The following is a 22,942-nucleotide window of genomic DNA, read 5'->3' as shown; positions in this document are numbered from 1 at the left end:
TTCTCAAAGGCAAAAAGAATTTTGTGTGTGTATGTGTCAATGGAAGCAGAAACCCAAAGAAGTTAAGTGACGTACTGATGCCACTTTTCAGCCTTAGTGCATCTGCCAAATGTCAAATTGAATTTTTCTTCTCATAGCCTGGGATGGGAAGGGGCTGCAGAACTGCACACAAAGCTCAGGGCCTGCCCAAGGGAGAAAAACTAAGAGGAGAGCTCATAAAGTGAGACTGCAAAAGGATAGATGTAATGTAGGGGTGAACTAGGAATAAATCCATCTGCTTCACCCATCCCCCCAACCCCTGGGAACAGCAAGGAAGATTTCTGTCCTGGGGGAAAACATCTTACTTGAGAGCCCATATATAACCACAGGTAGTTTTTAGGGTGGTTTGTTTGCTCAACCTGGATAGTCTTAAAAAATCTCAAGCTGGAAATCTCAAGTGGTAACAGGATTTTAGTGCCTTACAGGTAACTGGCAGAAGCAAAACAGATTGTCTTTGGAGAAACTCGGAGAGTTTCAAGGAATATAAGTTCATAGGAAAAAAATCACAAACGTAAAATAGGCAAGAACCAGCAGAAACAAGGGGCAGAAGAAGGCCGCTAAGTCTTAGAAAGACGTAAGATGTTAAAGTTAGCAAGCACATCCATAAAATATGCTTTATACTTACAGAAATAAGGGGGGTTAAATGACATGAGCATAAAAACAATGAAGCAGATTGTAAAAAGTGCCAAACAAATCTAGGAATGAAAAATGTAATTGAAATTACAAGTTCCACTGGTTGGTTTAACAGCAGACTAGATGCCACTGAAAATAGAATAATGGATATGAAGAAATTAAGATCTTTTCAAATTTGCAAAAGCTGAAAGACTGTCATCCATAGGTCTGCACTGCAAGAAAAGTTAAAGGATGTCCTTTGGGCATAAGGAAAATGCCTGCCTTCTGAAGGAAATGAAGAACACTGGAAATAGTAAGAACATGGGGAAATGTAGGATTTATTATTTAAACCTCTTTAAAAGACAGTTGTTTAAATGAAAGTCATAGTGTGGGATTTATATGTGTAAAAGTAAAATGGATGACCACAATAGCTTAAAGACTAGGAGAGGAGAATCATGCTATTATAAAGTTCTTATGCACAAAGTGACATGCTACCATTTGAAGATAGAGTGTGGTAAGTTACAGATGTGTGCTAAAGCAGCTGCTAAAATGACGTACCAAAAAATCATACCTATTAAACTATCAAAAGATAAAATGGAATTATTTTAAAAACTTGATTCATCAAAAAGACAGAAAAAGAGGTAAAAGGGAATAAAGAACAGATAGGATGAATAGAAGACAAATAGCAAGATGAGAGACTCAACCTAACCGTATCAAAAATCACATTAAATGTGAATAGTGTAAACACCCCAATTAAAAGGCATAGATTTTCAGACTGGATCGAAAACACATGATCCAATTATATTCTGTCTACAAGAAATGTACTTTAAATAGAAAGATACAGATACTTAAAGGATGGGAAAAAAGATATGCTAACACTAGTTACATGAAAACTGAAGTGGCTATATTAATCAAAACAGAGCAGAAAGTAATTCCCAGCATATTAGTCCATTCTCATACTGCCATAAAGAAATATCTGAGACTGTAGCTTATAAAGAAAAGAGGTTTAATTGGCTCATATTTATTTATTTATTTTTTTTTTTGAGACAGAGCCTCCCTCTGTTGCCCAGGATGGACTGCAGTGGCACAATCTCGGCTCACTGCAACCTCCACCTCCTGAGTTCAGGCGATTCTCCTGTCTCAGCCTGTTGAGTAGCTGGGATTACAGGCATGCACCACCACGCCCGGCTAGTTTTTTTGTTTGTTTGTTCAATTTTTTTTTTTTTTTTAGTAGAGACGGGGGTTTCACCATATTGGCCAGGCTGGTCTCGAACTCCTGACCTCGTGATCCGCCCACCTCGGCCTCCCAAAGTGCTGGGATTACAGGCATGGGCCGCTGCACCCAGCCTAATTGGCTCACATTTCTGCAGGCTGTGCAGGAAGCATGGTGGGTATCCACTTGACTTCTGGGGAGGCCTCCAGAAAACTCAGTCATGGCGGAAGGTGAAAGAGAAGCATGGCCATAGCAGGAGGGAGGGGTCAGGGAGGTACCACACACTTTTAAACAACCAGATCTTGTCAGAATTCTATCATGAGAAGAGCACTAAATGGGGGAATCCACCCCCATGATCCAGTCACCTCCAACCAGGCCCTACCTCCAACACTGGGGGATTACAATTTGACATGAGATTTAGGCAGGGACACAGACCCAAGCCATATCACCCAGGATTACAGGAAGTTATTTCATACTTATAACATACACCTCATAACAAAGCTTCAAAACACATGAAGCAAGAACAAGTAGAACTTCAAGGAGACATAGATCAATCCACTATTATCAGACGTTAATACCCAACCCTCAATAATTGACAGAACAAGTAGGCAAGAAATCAACAAGAATAAAGTAGACTTCAACAATTCTATCAATCTACTTGACCCGATTGATATTTTTAGAACATTGTAAATTACAACAGCAGAAAATTTTTCTTGAGAAAATTGAGAAACAACTCAATTTTGTTTCTGAGAAATAACTTGAGAAAAATTTTTAGTTGTTTGAGTTAAAATAATAGTATCGGATTTATAATATATGTAAAAGGAAAGTAGATTAAGTTTTTCTCAAGTACATATGGAACGTTTAGAGAGATGGACTACATTAGAGACCATTTAAAAAGTCTCAAATTCAAAAGATTTGTTATATGAAGTATATTGTCTGGCCACAGTGGGATTAAATTAGAAATCAATAGCAGAAACTAGAAAAGAGAAAAACCCAAAGTAAGCAGAAGGAAAGGAATAATAAAGGTCAAAGTGGTACTTAATGAAATTTTTAAAATAGAGAAAAATTAATCAAAATTTGGGGAGTTTGGGGGGAAATATTTTTAAATTGAGAAATCTCCAGCCAGGTAGATATATCAGGGAAAAAAGAAACAAGACACAAGTTACCAATATAAGGAATGAGACAGGTGACATCACTGAAGAGCCTACAGATAGAAAAGGATAGTGAGGAAATATTAGGAACACCTTTATAGCAATAAATTCAACATAGATTAAATTGACACATCCTTTGAAAGGCACAAATTACCAAAGCTCACCCAAGAAGAAATAGATTACCTGAGTAGCCCTATGTCTCTTCAAGAAGTTGAAATTACAGTTTAAAAATCTGTAATGAAAATCTATGGCCATGTGTGACGCGCACCTGTATTCCCAGCATGTTGGGAAGTTGAGGTGGGAGGATCACTTGAAGCCAGGAGTTCAAGGACAGGCTGGACAACATAGCGAGATTCTGAAGAAAAAAGAAAAAAATCTAAAAAACTAAAAAAATTAGCCAGGCATGGTAGCACATGCCCATAGTACTAGCTAATTGAGAGGCTGAGGCAGGATGGTTGCTTGAGCCTAGGAATTGAAGGCTGCAGTGATCTATGATCACACCGCTGCACTCCAGCCTCGCTGACAAATCAAGGCCCTGACTCAAGAAAGGGAGAGAAGGAGAGAGAGAGAGGAAGAAATACTTTCCACCTCATTATCTGAGGCCAGAATTATCCCAGTACCAAAATTATCCTAGGACCCTGGTCAAACAACATGCTACAAAGGAAAGAAAACTACAGACCAACCTTTCTCATGAACATAGGGTAAAATTCTAAGCCAATTTATCAAATTGAATCCTACAAGATAAGAAACAGGTAACACAGCATGATCAAGAGGGAATATCCAAGGAGTGTAGGGTTGACTTAGCATTTGAAAAATCAATCAATATAATTCATCATATAAACAAACTCAAAAAGAATAATCGCATAATCAATCAATACAGAAAGGCATTTGACAAAATCCAGCTTTTGCAAAATTCCATTGCAAAATTCAATGGACTTACAAATGAGCTACTAGAACAAATAAGCGAGTCTGTCAACGTTACAGGTGAAAAAAGTAGTGTACAGAAATCAGTTGTATGTGGTAGCAATGAAGAATTAATAACTGAAATAAAAAATCAACAACATTCGCAGTTGCATAAACAATACTACCTTTGCAATAGCAGAAATACCTGGGATAAGTCTGACCAAAAAAATGAGAAAAACACCGTACACTGAAAACTACAAAATATTGCTATGATAAAGAAGACCTAAATAGATGACATACCTTGTTCATGGGTCACAAGACTCAATATTGTTAAGATGTCGTGTCATACTCCCAAAATACAGATTCAATATAGATTTAATATAATCTCGATCAAAATCCCAGCAGCCTATTTGTGTGTGTGTGTGTGTGTGTGTGTGTGTAAATTGACAGGCTGATTCTAAAATGTTTGTAGAACTTCAAAGGACCTAGAGTAGCCAAACAACTCCACAAAAGAAGAACCAAGTTTAAGGACTAATATTACCATATTTTAAGGAGTTATTCTGAAGCTACGGTAATCAAGACAGTGTGGTATTGACATGAAGGATTTACCAATAGATCAATGATACAGGAATTGTATCCAGAATATAAAGTACTTTCAAAACTCAGCAATAAGAAAACAAACAATCCAAATGGAAAATGAAGGAAAGACATCAACAGACATTTTACCAAAGAGTATATTTAGACAGCAAATAAATGAATGAAAATATGTTCGAACATCATTAACCATTAGGAAAAAGGCAAATTAAAATCATGATATCATTAACTTCTACTAGAATGGTTAAAAGATAGTGATAACACGGAATTCTGACAAGTATGCTGAGAAACTTCATCTCTTATATATTGCCGGTGATAATGTATAATTTCACAACCATTCGGAAAAATATTTCCCAGTTTACTTATAAAAGTAAACATGAAATTATTGTATGACCCAATAATTTCACTCTGGGGTATTTATCCTAGGGAAATGAACTTATGGTCACACAAAAACCCATACTCACATGTTCATGGCACCTTTATGTGTAATGAACAAAACCCAGGATAAAAACAAATGTCCTTCAGTGTGTGAACTTGTGATCCATGAAATGCTGCTTAACAATAAAAAGGAGCAAGTTAATAACACACACAATAACTTGGAAGGATCTCAAGGGAATTATATGGAGTGGAAAAAAAAAACCAGACCAAAAAGCCACTGTTGTATGATTCCATTTATATAACATCCTTGAAATGAAAAAATTGTAGGAATGGAGACCAGACTAGTGGTTGCCCGAGATTAGGGATGTTGGGGGTACGGAGGGGTCGGTGTGGCTGTAACAGGGCAATAAAAAGGATCATCGTGGTGATGGAACTCTTCTATATCTTGACTGTGGTTGTCAGTACACAGACATACACATGAAATAAAACTGCATAGAACACAGCCCACCGCCGCCCCCAACACACACACTACAAGTAAAACTAAGGAAATCTGAATCAGGTCTGTGGATTGCACCAACGTCAATTTCCTAGTTTTAACAATGTGCTACAGTTATATTAGATGTTACCACTGGAGGTATCAAATGTTACACAGGACCTTTCTGTATGATATCCGCCACTTCCTCTGAATCTATAATTGTTTCAAAAGGTAAACACAAATTTGGGAAAGAGAAAAGGGGATAGGAGGAGGGAGGCCCATACAGGTATATGTGAATTGTCCTGACTCAAACTTCCTTGCAGAATGGATGATTCCTGTGGATTTATTACAGTATTCGAATAAATAAATGGTCATGCATGGGAACGGTGATGAAAATGGGTCAGAATCAATGCAAAATCACAGTGGTTACTCCAACCCTGTGCACTGAGCCTGGAGGAAGTCTACAGGGGGTGGATGTCTTCAGTAGACAGTCCTGGATTTCCTGAGGATGAAAAGCAACTGAGAGCATAGGAACAAGCAAAATAGAAAGAAGGCAGGTAGTGCTCAGAACATAAGGCTGCAGCATACACTGCCTTTTGCACTGTAGGTAAGGCTGGTCTCTCCCTGAAAAAGGCAGGCAGCCAGGGGCTGACCCCAAGGATGGTGAGGCGGGGCACAGGGCTGGGCTCTGTGGCAGCCTGTTCTGGCGCCCAGCCTCTGCTGGGAAGGAGTTGTGGGCCAGCCTCTGGGGAGGAATGCCTAGACTGGTTGAAGAGGGCTGCGGTGGGTCAAGATGTGGAGGGCACTCATGGTGCGCTTCCAAAAACCTAGGATTGGTCCCCAGGACTCTCCTCCATGTCTCCTTTGTGCTCCCAACCCCAGCCATTGGCCATCCCCTGCTCTAGCTGGGGCAACCTCCTTCAGTAGTGTTGACAGCAAAATTTTGGATCTTATTTTTAGCAAAGCTACTCCGTATATGACTTGTTTACCATCACACTACCTGCCAAGTGGATATCTTCTCTGGGACAAGTTGCTGTCTTTGCCCATCCATTATGGACTGAATGTTTCTGTCCCCTGAAAATTCATATGCTGAGGCTCTAACCCCAGTGAGATGGTCTTAGCAGGCGGGGCCTTTGGGAGGTGGTTGGGCTTAGATGAGGTCTGCAGGGTGGAGCCCGCACGGTGGGATTAGTGTCCTCACAGGAAGAGGATGAGACCACAGCTCTCTTGGGCATGTGAGGGTACAGCAAGGACATAGCCCTGGAGAAGCTAGGAAGGGAGCCCTCACCAGGACCCCAGTCATGCTGGCACCCAGCTCCAGGGACTTCCCAGCCTCCAGAACTGTGAGAAATCGGTTTCTCTTGTTTAAGGCATGCAGTCTATGGTATTTGGTTATCGCAGGCTGAGCTAAGCCCCCATCTCTAGCAGTAACATTCCCTATCATATTCAGAGTGATATCCCTCCAGGGGCATCTACTGCCTCCCCTTCCACCAACCACTCAGCCACACCCATCCTTACTGCCAGGAGGGTTTTTCCCCCCTTTCTTCATTAAGACTTTTTTTAGAGGCTAGGCATGGTGGCCCACCCCTGTAATCCTAGCACTTTGGGAGGCTGAGGCAGGTGGATTGCTTGAACTCAGGAGTTCAAGATCAGCCTAGCCAACACGGCAAGACCCTATTTCTACAAAAAAAAATACACAAATTAGCTGGACATGGTGGTGCATGCTTGTAGTCCCAGCTACTCAGGAGGCTGAGGTGGGAGGATCACCTGAGCCTGGGAGATTGAGGCTGCAGTGAGCTGAGATCACACCACTGCACTCCAGCTTGGGTGACAGAGCAAGACCGTATCTCAAAAAAAAAAAAAAAAAAAAAAAAAAAAGACTTTTTTAAAGAACAGTTTTAGATTTATGGGAAAAAAGCAGTACAGAGAGTTCCTATGTACTCCCCCCAACACACACGCATACACACACACACACACACAATTTCTCCTAATATTAACATCTTTCATTAGTGTGATACATTTGTTACAGTTAGTGAACCAATATTGATACGTGTTATTATTACCTAGGGTCCAGACTATATTCAGACACTCTTAGTTTTCCCCGAGTCCTTTTCCTATCCCAGGTCCCTCCAGGACCTCACATTCCATTGAGTCCTCCTGGCTGTGAGTGTCTGAGGCTCTCCTGGTTTGGGGTGGTCTTGACAGTTATTCAAGGTGCTACGTGGGGGAATTGTGGAATGCCCATTTGTTGCAATTTGTCTGATATTTTTTTCTTGAGATTAGATAGGAACTTTGGATTTTAGAGAGGAAGACCACAGAGGTAAAATGCCACTGTCATCACGTTATTTCAAGGGGACATAGTCCCAATGTGATTTAGGGCTGTTGCTGTTGACCTTGATCAGCTGGCCGAGGTGGTGATTGTCAGGCATCTCCGCTGTGAAGTTACTCTCCTCTGGTCCCCTTTCCATTCTGTCCTCTTTGGAAGGAAGTCACTATGTGCAGTCCACCGTTAAGGAGTGGAGAATTCTGCTCCCCTCCTTTTGGGTGGAATAGATACATAAAGTATTTCAAATTCTGCAGGGGAGATCTCTTCTCCCCCACTCATTAATGTATTCAATCATTTATTTCTATCAGTGTGGACTCGTGGGTCTTTCGACTTCGTTAAAATCTAATTCTAATACTGCTTTCTGTGTTTTGTAGCTCACACTGTTCCAGCTGTGGCCATTGGAAGCTCTTTCAGTTGGCTCCTGTGCCCCTTCAACATAAACCCATCAATGGGATGTGTGTGTTTTTACTGTTATGCTGAGCACTTCCTTACTTCCTGGCACCACAAGATGCTCCAGGCGCACCTCACATTTCCTGCTTCAGTCCTAGAATCAACCGTTTCTCTCAGGAATGTTGGTTCCTTTTTTTTGAGAATGGCACTAGACACTAAGGTCTAGGTGCTGGGTGTGCTCCCTGATACTGAGGTCAGCCTGGTGTCTCTAATACACTGTTGTCAGGTTATGTTCTGACCTACACTCTCCACTCCAAGCAAACTACTCTTGCATTTTCCAGTCCTTAATTGGCATTCCCATATCTATGTCTTCCTCACCTCCAACCCCAGCCCATCACATGCCCAGGGGGCTGTCACCTCCTGCATGATTTCCCAGCAGAAGTTGCCTTTCTGTTCTCTGGAGCACTCTGCACACTGAGGACACAGCCTGCTTGTTTTGTCTTGGAGCTTCTCTGCCCTGTCTTCAGGCCCCTCCTTGGCTCTAAGCCTTGAGGGCAGGTCAGTGTCTCCAACCACTGACTCTCCTGAAGTTTCTAGCTCAGTAACTCATCCATCCAGGACTGCTTGGACCTTGATAATATATCACCATCCTGAGGAGTCCTGTCACAAGGACTGAGAAAGCTTCCAGCTGCTGGGTTCTTCCTCCCTCAACCTGATGGAACCAGCCCAGCAGGAAGCCAGGAAGGGGGTGTTGTTTCAGTGTGTTACTCTTATTATTTGTAAGAATGCACACCAACGGAGAAGAAGTGATATAATAAGGAACTTAGGAGGTGTTAGTTGAAGTTGGAAATAAGATTAATTGCTGTTAATTCTCTTTAGTCATCCCATGTTGACTCATGTTTTCAAACTATCTATATTTACCAGTTAATACCATGTTAGACTATCTTCCATTTTAAAGAAAAGACTGGCCGGGTACAGTGGCTCACGTCTGTAATCCCAGCACTTTGGGAGGCCGAGGTGGGTGGATCACAAGGTCAGGAGATCAAGACCATCCTGGCTAACATGGTAAAACCCTGTCTCTACTAAAAATACAAAAAATTAGTCGGGCGTGGTGGTGTGTGCCTGTAGTCCCAGCTACTTGGAAGGCTGAGGCAGGAGAATGGCATGAACCTGGGAGGTGGAGATTGCAGTGAGCTGAGATCACGCCACTGTACTCCAGCCTGGGCAACAGAGCAAGACTCCGTCTTAAAAACCAGAAACAAAAAAAATTAAAAAAAAAAAAAAGAGAGAGAGAGAAAAGACTGATATGAAAGAGGGGTTTTGAAAGACTGAGTTGAGGAATTTATATAAATAGGAAAAAAAAACTTGTAAATCTTCAAGGAACAAGTGTCAAGAGGTTTCTGTGGGGAAAAAGACTCTACAAAGTTACCCAGGCAGCTCTCTTAGGTTTGGAGCAAGGGAGCAGTAACACAGCAAAAAACTACACCAGAAGCCCTCCTTTTAAGGAGCTAAGATTGTGCTGAATTCTCAGTGTAACCTGCTGGATCATGGGGAGTACAGTGTCTATGCAAGCATAGTCCTCAGAATACAGGTTATGGAAAATAGTTTCTCCTCTGAGTGAAAGTTATTCAATATTCGCTTTAGCAAAGAGGTCAAATTAAACTAGTTAGTTGGCAGCCAGCGAGATCCACCCAATTCCAAGGAAATGACTGAGGCCAGAGAGGATGCTTTTCATCTCTTATAATTGGAGAAATAATGGTCTCGTTTTCCTGTGGCCAACATTGGGGCTGGCCCCAATGGCATGTTGCCCCCAAACCCAGGTGACATTTTCTCCACAAGGCTCCTTCATGAATTACTTGGGTCCATTGTAATGTGCGCTGAGCACCTGGCTTATACTCCATCCAGTTCCTGTGGGGGCTGTGAGGACAGGAGGAAGGGATGAACCCACTCCTCCTTTGAGGAGAAGACTTTTAAGGGGACTGCCATCCCTATCTTGACCTCATCAGTTCTTGGCTCAAGCTGATGTGCTAGACGGTTATCCCCAAAGAGCTGCATGAACACGTGGGAAGAGGCAGAGCCTTGGGTCAGCTGGGACCCTTGCCCTGGGAAGGAAAGCCACCTGGGAACTTCCTGGTCTTGGAGCTCCCCTCGCCTCACCTTTCTCCCATTCGCGGGCCCCAGGGTACCTGTTTAGAAAGACATTGCTCAACAGCACACTGGCTAGAGCTTCACAAGGGCCATTTTCCCCTAGTGGTGATGGAAACTTTTCTCAAAAGAATGCTTGACTTTACAGAAGCAACAGTTTTCTTAGATAAAACTCCGTGCCCGGTGATGGATTAGCAGCTCACACACGGAGCCTATGGTGACTTTCCTTGTTTTAGGACAGGGAGAGTCATGGAAAGGTGGCTGGACTTGGGGTAGGGCTGCCTTTTTTCTTTCTCTTTTAATATCCATGGGTGGGGGTTGGAGGAGAGGCGTCAGGGGCAAGCTGGGTGGGAAGGAGCTGCAGAAGTGCACGGTAGTCACACGAGCACCATCGGCAGGGAAAGCTCTGTGAGAAAGGTGGGAGTGTCAGATGGTTCAGGGACTGGAAACCCAGGCCATTCCTCGATTAGCATCTGTGAGCTCTGTCCGAGGAGAAAATACACACAGAAAAAAATGTATGTTCGGCCGAGCTCAGTGGCTCACGCCTGTAATCCCAGCACTTTGGGAGACCGAGGCAGGAGGATCATGAGGTCAGGAGATGGAGACCATCCTGACCAACGTGGTGAAACCCCTTCTCTACTAAAAGATACAAAAATTAGCTAGGTGTGTTGGCATGTGCCTGTAGTCCCAGCTACTCGGGAGGCTGAGGCAAGAGAATCGCTTGAACCATGGAGTCAGTGGTTGCAGTGAGCCAAGATCTCACCACTGCACTCCAGCTTGGCGACAGAGCAAGACTCTGTCTCAAAAAAAAAAAAAAAAAGTATATTCTTACAGACTTTGTATTTATAAACTAGTGAGGTAAGTTGGAGGCCTTCCTTTCGTTTAGGAGGTACTCACATCTGGCACACTGTGCATCTTAGTGCCTCTTGGTTCTTAGACCACGCAGCACCCAGGGAAGACTGGGAGGTGTGAGAATGGGGGGCAGCTTCTTGGATCTATAAGCAGCCAGAATTTGTCATGTTTCTTTTAGGCCTCTAACAGGCCTCCATCTCTTTGTTCCTGAGGGAAAGTTGTAGGCATATAATGCCTTCTGAACTTCTAAAATGTGTCACTTTTTCTCAGCTGGTAAACTTTGCCCCTATTTCATTTTAAAGTTCTCAGAATAAAAGTACAGCCGGTATATTTGACTTCATAATAATAGCTGACATTTCTGAGCACTTCCTGTGTGTTCAAGCAGGCTGAGCATCTGATATACCCTCCATCAGTTCATGCCCCCTACAGCCCCTCAAGGCAGGTTTTGCTCACACAGGAAGATAGAACATACCGGTCCAAAACGCAAAGGATTTTAGATTGCGCTGAGGATGATGAAGAAGCTGATGCAGCAGAGCTCCGTGCGGACCCTCTGTCTGCCAAAAGGCAGGACATAGATTGACAAAGAGAAAAGGTATCCTGCCCTGTCCCTTGCTCTGCCAGGGAGAACAAAGATTGCCACCGAAGACAGCTGTGGGCCTCCAGTGGCCTGGAGATGGAACCAGAGACATTTACACTAACAAGCTTTACTGACTAACCTGCATCGGCCATGGCTTGCCTTCCCTCCAGTTGTTGCCCACAGTGACCCACAGTTCTTCTGCTTTGTCCTGCCGCTTCTCCAAACTGTATTGTTCTTTGTTGAAGATGCTAGATAAGCCAGCGTTCTCAGCCCCTGCTCCGAGTGACCTCTCACTGAGATTTCTCCACATGGTGTGTGCACTGTGCGTGTTCATCAACTGGCTTATCTTCCTCTTGTTAATCTGTTTTTTTCCCACAGGGGTCTACCCTAACTATGAACTTATGAGAGTTAAGGACAAATTCTATTTCCTCCCCGATACTCACATTTTACAATTAAATTTACAGAAATTAAGTAACCTTCCCAAGGCCACTTGGCTAAGTAAGCGTCAAACCAAAATTACTAATTAAATTTGATTCCACAGTTGGAGTTTTTTATTTTTCTTGTTTTGAGATAGGCTCTCACTCTATTTCTCAGGCTGGAGTGCAGTGGCACAATCACAGCTCACTGGAGCCTCAACCTCCTCAGATCAAGCTCAAGGCTGGAGTGCAGTGGTGTGAACATAGCTCACTGTAACCTCAAACTCCTGGCCTCAAACAGCCCTCCCGCCCCAGCTTTCTGAACAGCTGGGACTACAGGCACGCAGCACCATGCTAAGCTAATTTTTATAGTTATTTTTTTAGTGACAGGGTCTCACTATGCTGCCCAGCCTGGAATACATGTATTTATTCAAAAAGGAAGAAAATTCTCAAACTGCCTTTGCAAAAATCATAATGGAGAAAATTATGACAGTGAAAGATATCAGATCTAACTGAGCCCATCTTGCTTCTAACCTCTAAACTGTTCTTCCTTCCTGGGCGTAGGCCAAACTAGCTTTGGGAAGGAATTTAGTGTATAGTTAATATAATAGCCTTTCCTAAAAGGCTAAACTGTTCTTGTAAAACAAATGAAAGGCACCAGCCACCAAGTCAAGATGAGAGGGGCTAGCATTCTAAATATTACCAGCCATTATTCCAGAGGTCATAAGATTTGCAACTTCCCCAGTTACTCTTGAAGGTAACATCATTATTGTGAACCTAAGATTGAACTTTTGAGGTGTCTTTTCAGGTTTTTGCATTTCTAACATCCAGATGGCCCTACCTGGACTTGCCAGCCAGTTCGGTGGCCCCCACCCAGGAACTGACCCAGCAGAAGAGAATAGCTTCAACTCCCTGTGATTTCATCCCTGAGCCAGCCAATCAGCACTCCCAATTCGCTGGCCCCCTATCCACCAAATTATTCTTTAAAACTCTGATCCCTGAGTTTTTGGGGAGACTGATTTGAGTAATAATAAAACTCTGGTCTCCTGCACAGCCAGCTCTGTGTGAATTACTCTTTTTCTATTGTAATTCCCCTGTCTTGATAAATTGGCTCTGTCTAGGCAGGAGGCAAGGTGAACCCCTTGGGCGGTTACGATTCTGACATGCTGCAACATGGATGAACCAAAGACATATGCTAAGTGAGGTAAGCCAGTCACAAAAGGAACAGTATTGTATGATTTCACTTATAGAATCAGCAAATTCATAGATACAGAAAGTAGACTGGGCCGGGCATGGTGACTCATGTCTGTAATCCCAGCATTTTGGGAGACCAACAGGGATGGATCACTTGAGGTCAGGAGTTCAAGACCAGCCTGGCCAACATAGTGAAACTCTGTCTCCACTAAAAATGCAAAGATTAGCTGGGTGTTGTGGCAGGCACCTGTAATCCCAGCTACCCAGGGGGCTGAGGCAGGAGAATTGCTTGAACCTGGGAGATGGAGGTTGCAGTCAGCCAAGATTGTGCCACTGCACTCCAGCCTTGGTGACAGAGCAGGATTCCATCTAAAAAAAAAAAAAAAAAGAAGAAAAGAAAAGAAAGAACAGAGCCAGGTATGGTGGTGTGCTCCAGTAGTCCCAGCTACTTGCAAGGGTAAAGTGGGAGTGTAACTACCTAAGGGGTTATAATATCATGTCATCTACAGAGACAACTTAACTTCTTCCTTTCCAATGTGGATGCCCTTTATTTCTTTTTCTTGCCTAACTGCTCTAACAAGGACTTCCAGTACCATGTTGAATAGAAGTAGTGAAAATGGACATTCTTGTCTTGTTCCTGATCTTAGAGGAAAAGCTTTCAACTTTTCCTTGTTGAATATGATGTTGACTTTGGCCTTATCATATATGGCCTTCATTGTGCTGAGGTGGATTCCTTTTATACCTAATTTGTTAAGAGTTTTTATGATGAAAGCACAGTGAATTTTGTCAGGTGTCTTTTCTGCAAATATTGAGATGATCATATGGTTTTTGTCCTTCACTCTATAAATATGATATATCACATCAATTGATTTGAATATGTTGAGCCATCCTTGCATTCCAAGGATAAATCCCACTTGATCATGGTGAATGGTTCTTTTACTCTGCTGTTGAATTCTAGTTGCTAGTATTTTTTGGGGGCATATAAACTATTAATTAACAGACAAGGCCTACAGACTTATTTCTTCTTGGACATACCCATGGTATGGACCTGATGGCCAGTGGTCTTGGTGTGCTGACCTTGGACACAAAAGTCCCAGAATTGGTGTAGCCCTTTATTGACCCAAATCTTCTTCAGTTTCTCTAGACCATTGGCCAGGTCCTGGCTATATTTTCCATCATGTACATCTTCCTGTCTGTTCAGGAACCAGTCTGTGATCTTGTACTGGCATGGATTCTGCATAATGGTGAGGACATGTTCCACCACATCCTCAGTGAGCTTTCCTGACCTTTTGGTGAGGTCAGTATCTGCTTTCCTCAATGCCACATGAGCATATCTTCGACCTACACCCTTAATGGCAGTGATGGCAAAGGCTATTTTCTGTCACCCCTTGAACACTCACAAAATGTGCTGGAACCTCTCAAGGATCACTAAACACATGGTGGCAGCATGAGCAGCAGTCTGTAGGACTCTGGTGTAAGAGTAGCTTGCTAGAATTTTGTTGAGGATTTTGCATCTATGTTCATTAGGGATATTGGCCTTTAATTTTCTTTTCTTGTAGTGTCCTTGCCTGCTCTGCTATAAGAGTAATGCTAGTCTCATAAAACAAAAGGTTTTATCTTTTTTCCCCAAAAAATTCCTTTTCTGATAAAGTGTCTTTGCCTTTTTGCCCCAAGTCTGGCTCCATCAATGAAATAATAAACTCTGAAGCTGATGTCATTACAATGCTCCCAGGCACTTTAGGATATTTGATATTTTATTTAGGAGACAGTTTCATTTTACTACTGTGTGATTACCAAGAAATCATTTTCTATGCAGCATATTTGCTCTCAATCAAAACACTTGGATGTGATTTCAAAGCCTTGACACAGACCTGGTGGGCTGTGGATTTCCAGGACTGGCTGACTCTGGACACTGTAGCCCCCTGGGCCTCCCAGATGTGTGTGTGTGTGTGTGTGTGTGTGTGTGTGAGAGAGAGAGAGAGAGAGAGAGAGAGAGAGAGAGAGAGAGAGAATGAGAGAGAGAGAGAGACTGAGCAGTGATTGTCAGCCCTGATTCTAGATGCTGGTTGGCAGCCCCCAGATCCTAAAGGGAGGATCTGCTGACCCCAGAATTCACCCGAGCTGGAGAAGCTTAGCTTTTGGATGCTATGCGGTCTTCTTGCACTTTTCTTCTGTACACTGTGTAGATCCGCATGTGATCTCTAAGGACTGAATTCTGAGGGATGCCAGCAGTTCAAAGAGATTAAAGTATCAACAGTTTACCATGTGCCAGAGAGTGCTAAGCAACTGTGTGAGTTTCCTCATTTAGTTCTTCCAAGGACCCCATGAAGTAGGGACTCCAGTGCTCTCTCTTTTTAGCACCTGTGCATTGAGCTTCTCTTTGGTTTTCAATTCCCACACCATAGTTTTAAGTCAAGACTTCCTCACTGGAACAACAGGCATAGAAGCGCTTGTGTCCCCTGACTCCTGGATATTGCTTTGAGGAGTCTGACCCAGCATCTGATGTGTGTTTGACTGTGCCGAGACAGAAACCTTTAACTGTGGACATAGCAGAGGCTGGTCTCTAGCCTGGACACCATGCGGGTGACACTCAAATGACAAAGTAAATAAAGGGGATTCTGGGGATATATATTCCTGGCAATAAATGACACAGAAAGAGCCACTGTAGGAAAACATGACTCCCGCCAGACTGCACAAAGGGTGGAAGGAGGGAAGGAGAAAGGCGTGTGCTTGATTCTCCCTGAGAATTGGAACAAGACAAAAATGCCCACTTTCACAACTTGTACTCAACTTAGTACTGGAAGTCCTACCCAGAGTCAGACAAGAGAAATAAATAAAGGGCATCCAAATTGGAAAAGAGGAAGTCAAACTGTCACTGCTTCCTGATGATATGATCGTATACCTAGAACACCCTAAAGACTCTTCAAAAAAACTCCTAGATCTGATAAATGAATTCAGTAAAAGTTTCAGGATACAAAATTAATGTACACAAAGCAGTAGCTGTGCTATACACCAACAATGACCAAGCTGAGAATCAATCAAGAACTCAATCCCTTTTATAACAATACTTAGGAAAATACTTAACCAAGGAGGTGAAAGAGCTCTATTAGGAAGACTACAAGGCACTGCTGAAAGAAATCATAGATGACACAATCAAATGGAAACACATCACATGCTCATGGATGGGTAGAATCAATATTGTGAAAATGACCATACTGCTCAAAGCAATTACAGATTCAATGCAATTCCCATCAAAATACCATCATCATTCTTCACAGAACTAGAAAAAAAAATCCTAAAATTCATATGGAACCAAAAAAAGGTAGTTCTCACTTATAAGTGGGAACTAAAGTGTAGGCAAAGCAACACTAAACAAAAGGAAGAAAGCCAGAAGGATCACGTTATCTGACTTCAAATTATACTACAAGACTATAGTCACCAAAACAGCATGGTACTGGAATAGAAATAAGCAGATAAACCAATGGAACAGAATAGAGAACACAGAAATAAAGCCAAATACTTACAGTTAACTGATCTTTGACAAAGCATACAAAAACATAAAGTGGAGAAAGGATACTCTATTCAATAAGTGGTGCTGAGAAAACTGGCAAGCCACATGTAGAAAAATGAAACAGGATGCTCATCTCTCACCTTATACAAAAATCAACTCAAGATGGATCACACACTTAGAATCTAAGACCTGAAGACATAAAAATTCTAGAAGATCATATTGGAAAGACTCTTCTGGACATTGGATTCAGAAAAGAATTCATGAATAAAAACCCAAAAACAAATGCAACGAAAACAAAAATAAATAAATGGCACCTAATTAAACTGAAAGGCTTTTGCACAGCAAAAGAAATAATCAGCAGAGTAAGACAACCCACAGAGTGGGGTGAAAATATTCTCAAATTATGCCTCTGTCAAAGGATAAATATCCAGAATCTACAAGGAACTCAAACAAATCAGCAAAAATAACAATAATAATAATAATAATCCCATCAAAAAGTGGGCAAAGGACGTGAACAGACAATTCTCAAAAGAAGATATACAAATAGTCAACAAATATATGAAAAAAATGCTCAACATCACTAATTATCAGGGAAATGTAAATTAAAACCACAATGTGATACCACCTTACTCTGCAAGAATGGCCATAATTAAAAAATTAAAAAACAATAGATGTTGGCATGGATTTGGTGAAAAAGGAACACTTTTACACTCCTGGTGAAAATGTAAACTAGTACAACCACTATGGAAAACAGGGTGGAGATTCCTTAAAGAAATAAAGGTAGAGCTACCATTCAGTCCAGCAATCCCACTCCTGGGTGTCTACCCAAAGGAAAAGAACTCATTATACGAAAAAGACACTTGCACACACATGTTTATAGCAGCACAATTCACAACTGCAAAAATACAGAACCAACCTAAATGCCCATCAACCAATGAGTGAATAAAGAAAATGTGATATATTTACAACATGGAATACTACTCAGACATAAAACTAAATGAAATAAAAGCCTTTGCAGCAACTTGGATGGAATTGGAGTTTATTATTCTAAGTGAACTAACTCAGGAATGGAAAGCCAAATGTCGTATGTTCTCACTTATAAGTGGGAACTAAACCACGTGGATGAAAAGGCCTAAGAATGATGTAATGGACTCCAGGGGGAGTTCAAGGAGGAAGGGTAGAAGGGGGATGAGGGATAAAAGACCACATATTGTGTTCAGTGTACACTTGTGGGTGATGGGTGCACCAAAATCTCAGAAATCACCACTAAATAACTTATCCATGCAACCAAAAACTACTGGTTCCCCAAAAAACTACTGAAATAAAATAAAACTTTTATTTTTATTTTTATTTTTAGAAAAAGAAAGGTGTGTGCTAGGAGGAAGACCCCAGATTAAAGGCGTGTAAAGGGGTTGGCAGGCTGGGCTCGGAGGGGGAATGGAGCCTCCAGCTCTCAGCAGGGCAACAGTGGAACCACCTGGATGGTGGGACAGAGAGGAGCTCACAGCTCTTCCTGGACCCCATCCCCAAAAGAAAATGTCCCACCTGCTCCTTCCAAGATGCAGGGGGACTTTGTGCACAGGGCTTTGTGGGCTCTGTAGAAGTAAAAGTATCGAGTTTTTGCACCTTCCTGGAAATTCTCTCATAACTGCCACTGTATGCCCCGGTGTCAGCCGCCACCAGCCAGGATGGAGACTCATGCCCCAGGCCAGGTCCCAGACAAGTTTGTAACTAAAGGAATTTCACATTTCTTTAGTCTGTCTCTCTGTCTAAAGTAAAGGGAAGAAGGGAGGCCCTTTGAAATATCTAGAAATATCTGAGCTAAATGTATGGGTAAAAATTCCTTTCACAAAATGCTGTTTTTCAAAAGGTAGCAGGGTGTCTATTTTCACCAAGATGGGTATTTCACAGCACTTTGGGGTGTTCATAACACTTTCTTGCTTTCATTTAGCCCAAGAAGCTGAAAAAGAGACAGAACTGAATGAATTTGCCTTGCTTATTCTTCCCTGAAAGATGGCAGACAGCAAGTTGCTGCTTGGCATAAACCCAAGACCTGGGTGATTAAATAATATATAAGCATGGGGAGCCAGCAGGCACATGAATTGGTTTTCTCACAAGTGCACTTTCGGCCAAGAGGGTTAGCTGAGGTGCCTGCTCCCTCTCTGGAGCCAGACCAGCAGCCTCGGGCTTTCAAATACAGCCACTGTCTGCCCCAGGCGTATTCAAGACAGGGGAAAAAAATGCACATTTAAAGGAGTCCAAATCTTATGTAAAAACAAGTCCACAGGTCCAACTGGAATGGTCCTTCCAAACAGGGAAAACATCAATTTAAATATTTGATTTGTATCCAAATCCATTTCATCCAAGACCTGGCACCCAGAACAGTCTGCCGACCCATCTGAGAAAGAACACAGACATTTCTGGTGTACCTGAAAAGTAGCCTCAGCTCCCCAGGCCACTGGAGCCAACAGCCAGAACTGGCTCTGAGTTTGGGGCATCAGGTTACCCAGTCCCGGTATTACACAGGCAAGTCCGGCTGACACCGGAGCTGCCCCCGACCCTTGCTTCACCCTGGCTTTGGGGCTTGAGCTTCCCCAGTCACAGCGGAACAGGGCTGGGAGCTGGTGGGCTGGGAGCTGGGGCCCCCTTGGTTCTAGCTTCCCTGTGCTTTCTGCCGCTCTCTCTGGATCCTTCAGCGGCAGATTTTCGAATGGTCCGGCCAAACCCCAAGACAGCCACTGAACAATCGGCAGCAGTTTGCAAAGCCATTCCATTTTGCAACTGCTGTTTTCATTCAGAATTTTCTGGAATTCCAATCCTCTCCCACCGCCCTCCATGGTAGGTTTTTTTTTTTTTTTTTTTTAAGTCTTCACACTTGGAAGGCACTGAGGTGAGGACATGGGAAGGACTCAGATCTGCCTCCCCACTGTGGAAGGACACCTGACACAAAGGAACCCAAGGGAGGGCAAGGCAGAGCGCCCCAGCTGCTTCTGGGAAAAGACCAGGCCACAGACATGGGAGAGCAGGGAGCACCCCAAATCACAGCACTGCTCGACACTCGGCTGTTCACCTGGGGAGCAAGATGCCAATCCTGAAAAAACAGAGCACGAGAAAAAGCCAAGTCATCATACAGACAAATCTCCCTCCCTACCACGCCTGGCGCACAGTGGATGCCCAATAAATGTCAGTTCAGTCGAATTGCTTGTTGACAAGATTGCCTCACTGAGTACCAACTCCCTCTCTTTTTGTCCATTGGAAAGGACATGTGTACTTCATGGACTGTTCCGAGCAACTCTTCTGACACTTTCTAAAAAACAGCTTTGCTGATCAAGACCATTAGGGATATTTTGTCCCAAATATTCAAAAATGCATGTTGGGGGAAAACTAACTCCATAGAAATCTTTCTTTAAAACAATTTATTTATTTATTTATTTGAAATAGAGTCTTGCTCTGTCACCCAGGCTGGAGTGCAGTGGTGTGATCTCAGCTCACTGCAACTTCCACCTCCTGGGTTTAAGCAATTCTCCTACCCCAGCCTCTGAGTAGCTGGGATTACAGGTGTGCACCACCACACCCAGCTAATTTTTGTATTTTTAGTAGAAAAGAGGTTTTACCATGTTGCCCAGGCTGGTCTTGAACTCCTGACCTCAAGAGATCCACCCACCTCGGCCTCCCAAAGTGCTGGGATTACAAGCGTGAGCCACCGCGCCTGGCCTAACAATTTATTTATTTAAATTGTGGTAAAATACAACGGAAAATTTACCATCTTAACCATATTTATTTTTATTTTTTTGAGACAGAGTCTTCCTCTGTCTCCCAGGCCGAGGTGCAGCGGCGCGATCTCGGCTCAAGCAATCCTCCCACCTCAGTTTCCTGAATAGCTGGGACTGCAGGTGCACGCCACCATGCCCAAAAATGTTTTGTGTTTTTAGTAGAGATGGGGTTTCAGCATATTGCCCAAGCTGGCTTGAACTCCTAGGCTCAAGCAATCCAGCCACCTTGGCCTCCCACAGTGTCCCATCTTAAGCATTTTTAAGTGTGCATTTCACCAGTGTTAAGTGCCTTCACACTGCTGTGCAACCATCGCCACCATCCATCTCCAGGTCCTTTACATCGTCCCAAACGGAAATTCTGTCCCATTAAACACTCATTTCTTACTCTTCCTCTCCCTGCCCTGGCAACCCCCATTTGTCTCTGTGAAATTTACTACTCTAGGAACCTCACATAAGTGCAAAAAATTGTTTTTTAATTTAGATCTTGTGGCTAAGGAGACAATTATCAGCTAAATCCACAGATTTGACTTTTCTGTTCCGTGAAGCCACAGTGACACAACCTCTGGTGTTCCAGGGTGACCAGTTCTTCCTTTGGTCACCGTTCCTGAGGAAGTGAGAGCCAGGATGCATGAGGGTTTGACACAGTCTCTGGGCAGGCTCCATGCTCTCCTGGAGATGTAACTCAGTGTGCTTGATGTGGGGAAACCTGGACCCCAGGCGGACACGCATGCTCAGCCAGTGGCTCTGTGACCCTGCCTTTCATCCCTTCCCTCCCTCAGTCCACGCTTCCCTCAGCCTGTGGCCTGCTCAAGTCCCTCCTGAGCCTGGAGACTCCTTCTCCATTCAGCTCCTGTGCACAGTCAGCCCCTGGGCTACCCCATGTCCCCCCCTCTCTCCAGGCCTGCAGCCGGCCCCTTTCCTCTCCCCTTGTTCTTACCAAGCACATCAATGACTTCCCAATGCCAAGTCCAGCAGGCCTGTTATAGGCTGAACTGTGTACCCTCAAAATTCACTGTTGAAGTACTAACCTCTAGCGTCTCAGAATGTGACTATATTTGGAGATAGGCTCCTTATGGCGGTGACTAAGTTAGGGTGAGGCTGTCAGAGTGGCCCCTAATGCAGTAGAATTGGTGTCCTCATAAGAAGAGGACATTTGGACATTGACAACATACAGAGCAAGGAGTGAGTGTGTGGGGACACGGCAGGAAGGCGGCCGTCTGTAGCCAACAGAGAGGCTTCGGGAGGAACCAGCCCTGCCCACCCTTTGATCGTGGACTCCCAGCCTCCAGAACTGTGAGAGAGAAAATGTCTGTTGTTGAAGCCCCTCTCTGTGATAGTTTGTTATGGCAGCACACAAACAAACAAATACTAAGCTCTCTGGTCCTCATCCACCTTGTCTTCCCCTCTCCCTGTGCTTGCCCCGGGTGCTGGTGCTCTGAGGCGACCCCTCCTCTCTGTGCCTGGCATTCCTCTCTCACAGTCCGGGCATCACACACACCCTCCCCCAGCCTCAGCTGGGTGTGCTAACCGCTTGCCAGACATTCGCTTAAGACTGCTTCACAGGCAAATCCAAGTCGGCCAGGTCAAAACAGGATGCGTGGCCCTCTTCTGCCACACACAGTCTCTTCTTGTTTCCAGTGTCACGGACTCCTCTTCCCTTCAACCCTAACCAATCAAACACCATGTCCTGATGATTTTACTTCAAAGGCATTTAACAAAATCCCCTCAGTGATTCCCTGTCACAGGATGAGATTCTAGCTCATCAATCTGGTATAGAAGCCCCCCTCCAGCACCCCACCACTCCCCACCACTCCGTACCCCACACCCCGGCTCCTGGAGGATTACGCTGTCTCACATTCTTGGACTGTGCCTGGTCTGAAACACATTCTCCCCTTTTTTTTTTCTTTTAACCATAGCCTCTCTCAAACGTTTGTCTTCTAAGACCCAGCTCGGGCATGACCTCCTCCAAGAAGGCACCCCGAATTCCCGGGCTGGGTTGAGTGCCCCTTCTTGATGGGTGCCCTCATCATCATCATCACCAGGGTCTTGCCATCATCGTTACAGTTATACAGCAAAATCATATACTGAGCAATGGTCGTGGTGGGCGCAGGTTTAATCTCATTTTACCCTTACAACAGCCCTGTGGAGGAGGTACTATGCTATCCACAGTTCACCGCTGAGGAGACTGAGGCGCAGAGAGGTTCAGCCACTTGTCCAGGGTCATAGTCTATCACAGCATTATTCATCACCTTTGTATCAAAACCATCAAGACCCCATCTTCTAATCTCCTCCTCCTTTGTATCGCCTGCGATGGTCTGAATGTATGTGTTCCCCCCGAAACTCGTGTGTTGAAACCTAATGGTCAATGTGATAGTATTAGGATGTGGGGCCTT

The 22,942-nt window shown here is 43.6% G+C and overlaps 1 pseudogene; it reads right to left on the bottom strand.

The window, feature by feature from the left end:
* Positions 1–14,280: 14,280 nt before the first annotated feature.
* On the bottom strand, positions 14,281–14,703 carry LOC105526595 (annotated as a pseudogene).
* Positions 14,704–22,942: the final 8,239 nt, after the last annotated feature.

This window comes from Colobus angolensis, unplaced genomic scaffold, assembly GCF_000951035.1.
Source record: "Colobus angolensis palliatus isolate OR3802 unplaced genomic scaffold, Cang.pa_1.0 Scaffold6, whole genome shotgun sequence".
Classification (NCBI taxonomy): domain Eukaryota; kingdom Metazoa; phylum Chordata; class Mammalia; order Primates; family Cercopithecidae; genus Colobus; species Colobus angolensis.
The sequence above is the reverse complement of the archived record's forward strand: the minus strand, read 5'-3'. Positions and strand labels throughout refer to the sequence as shown.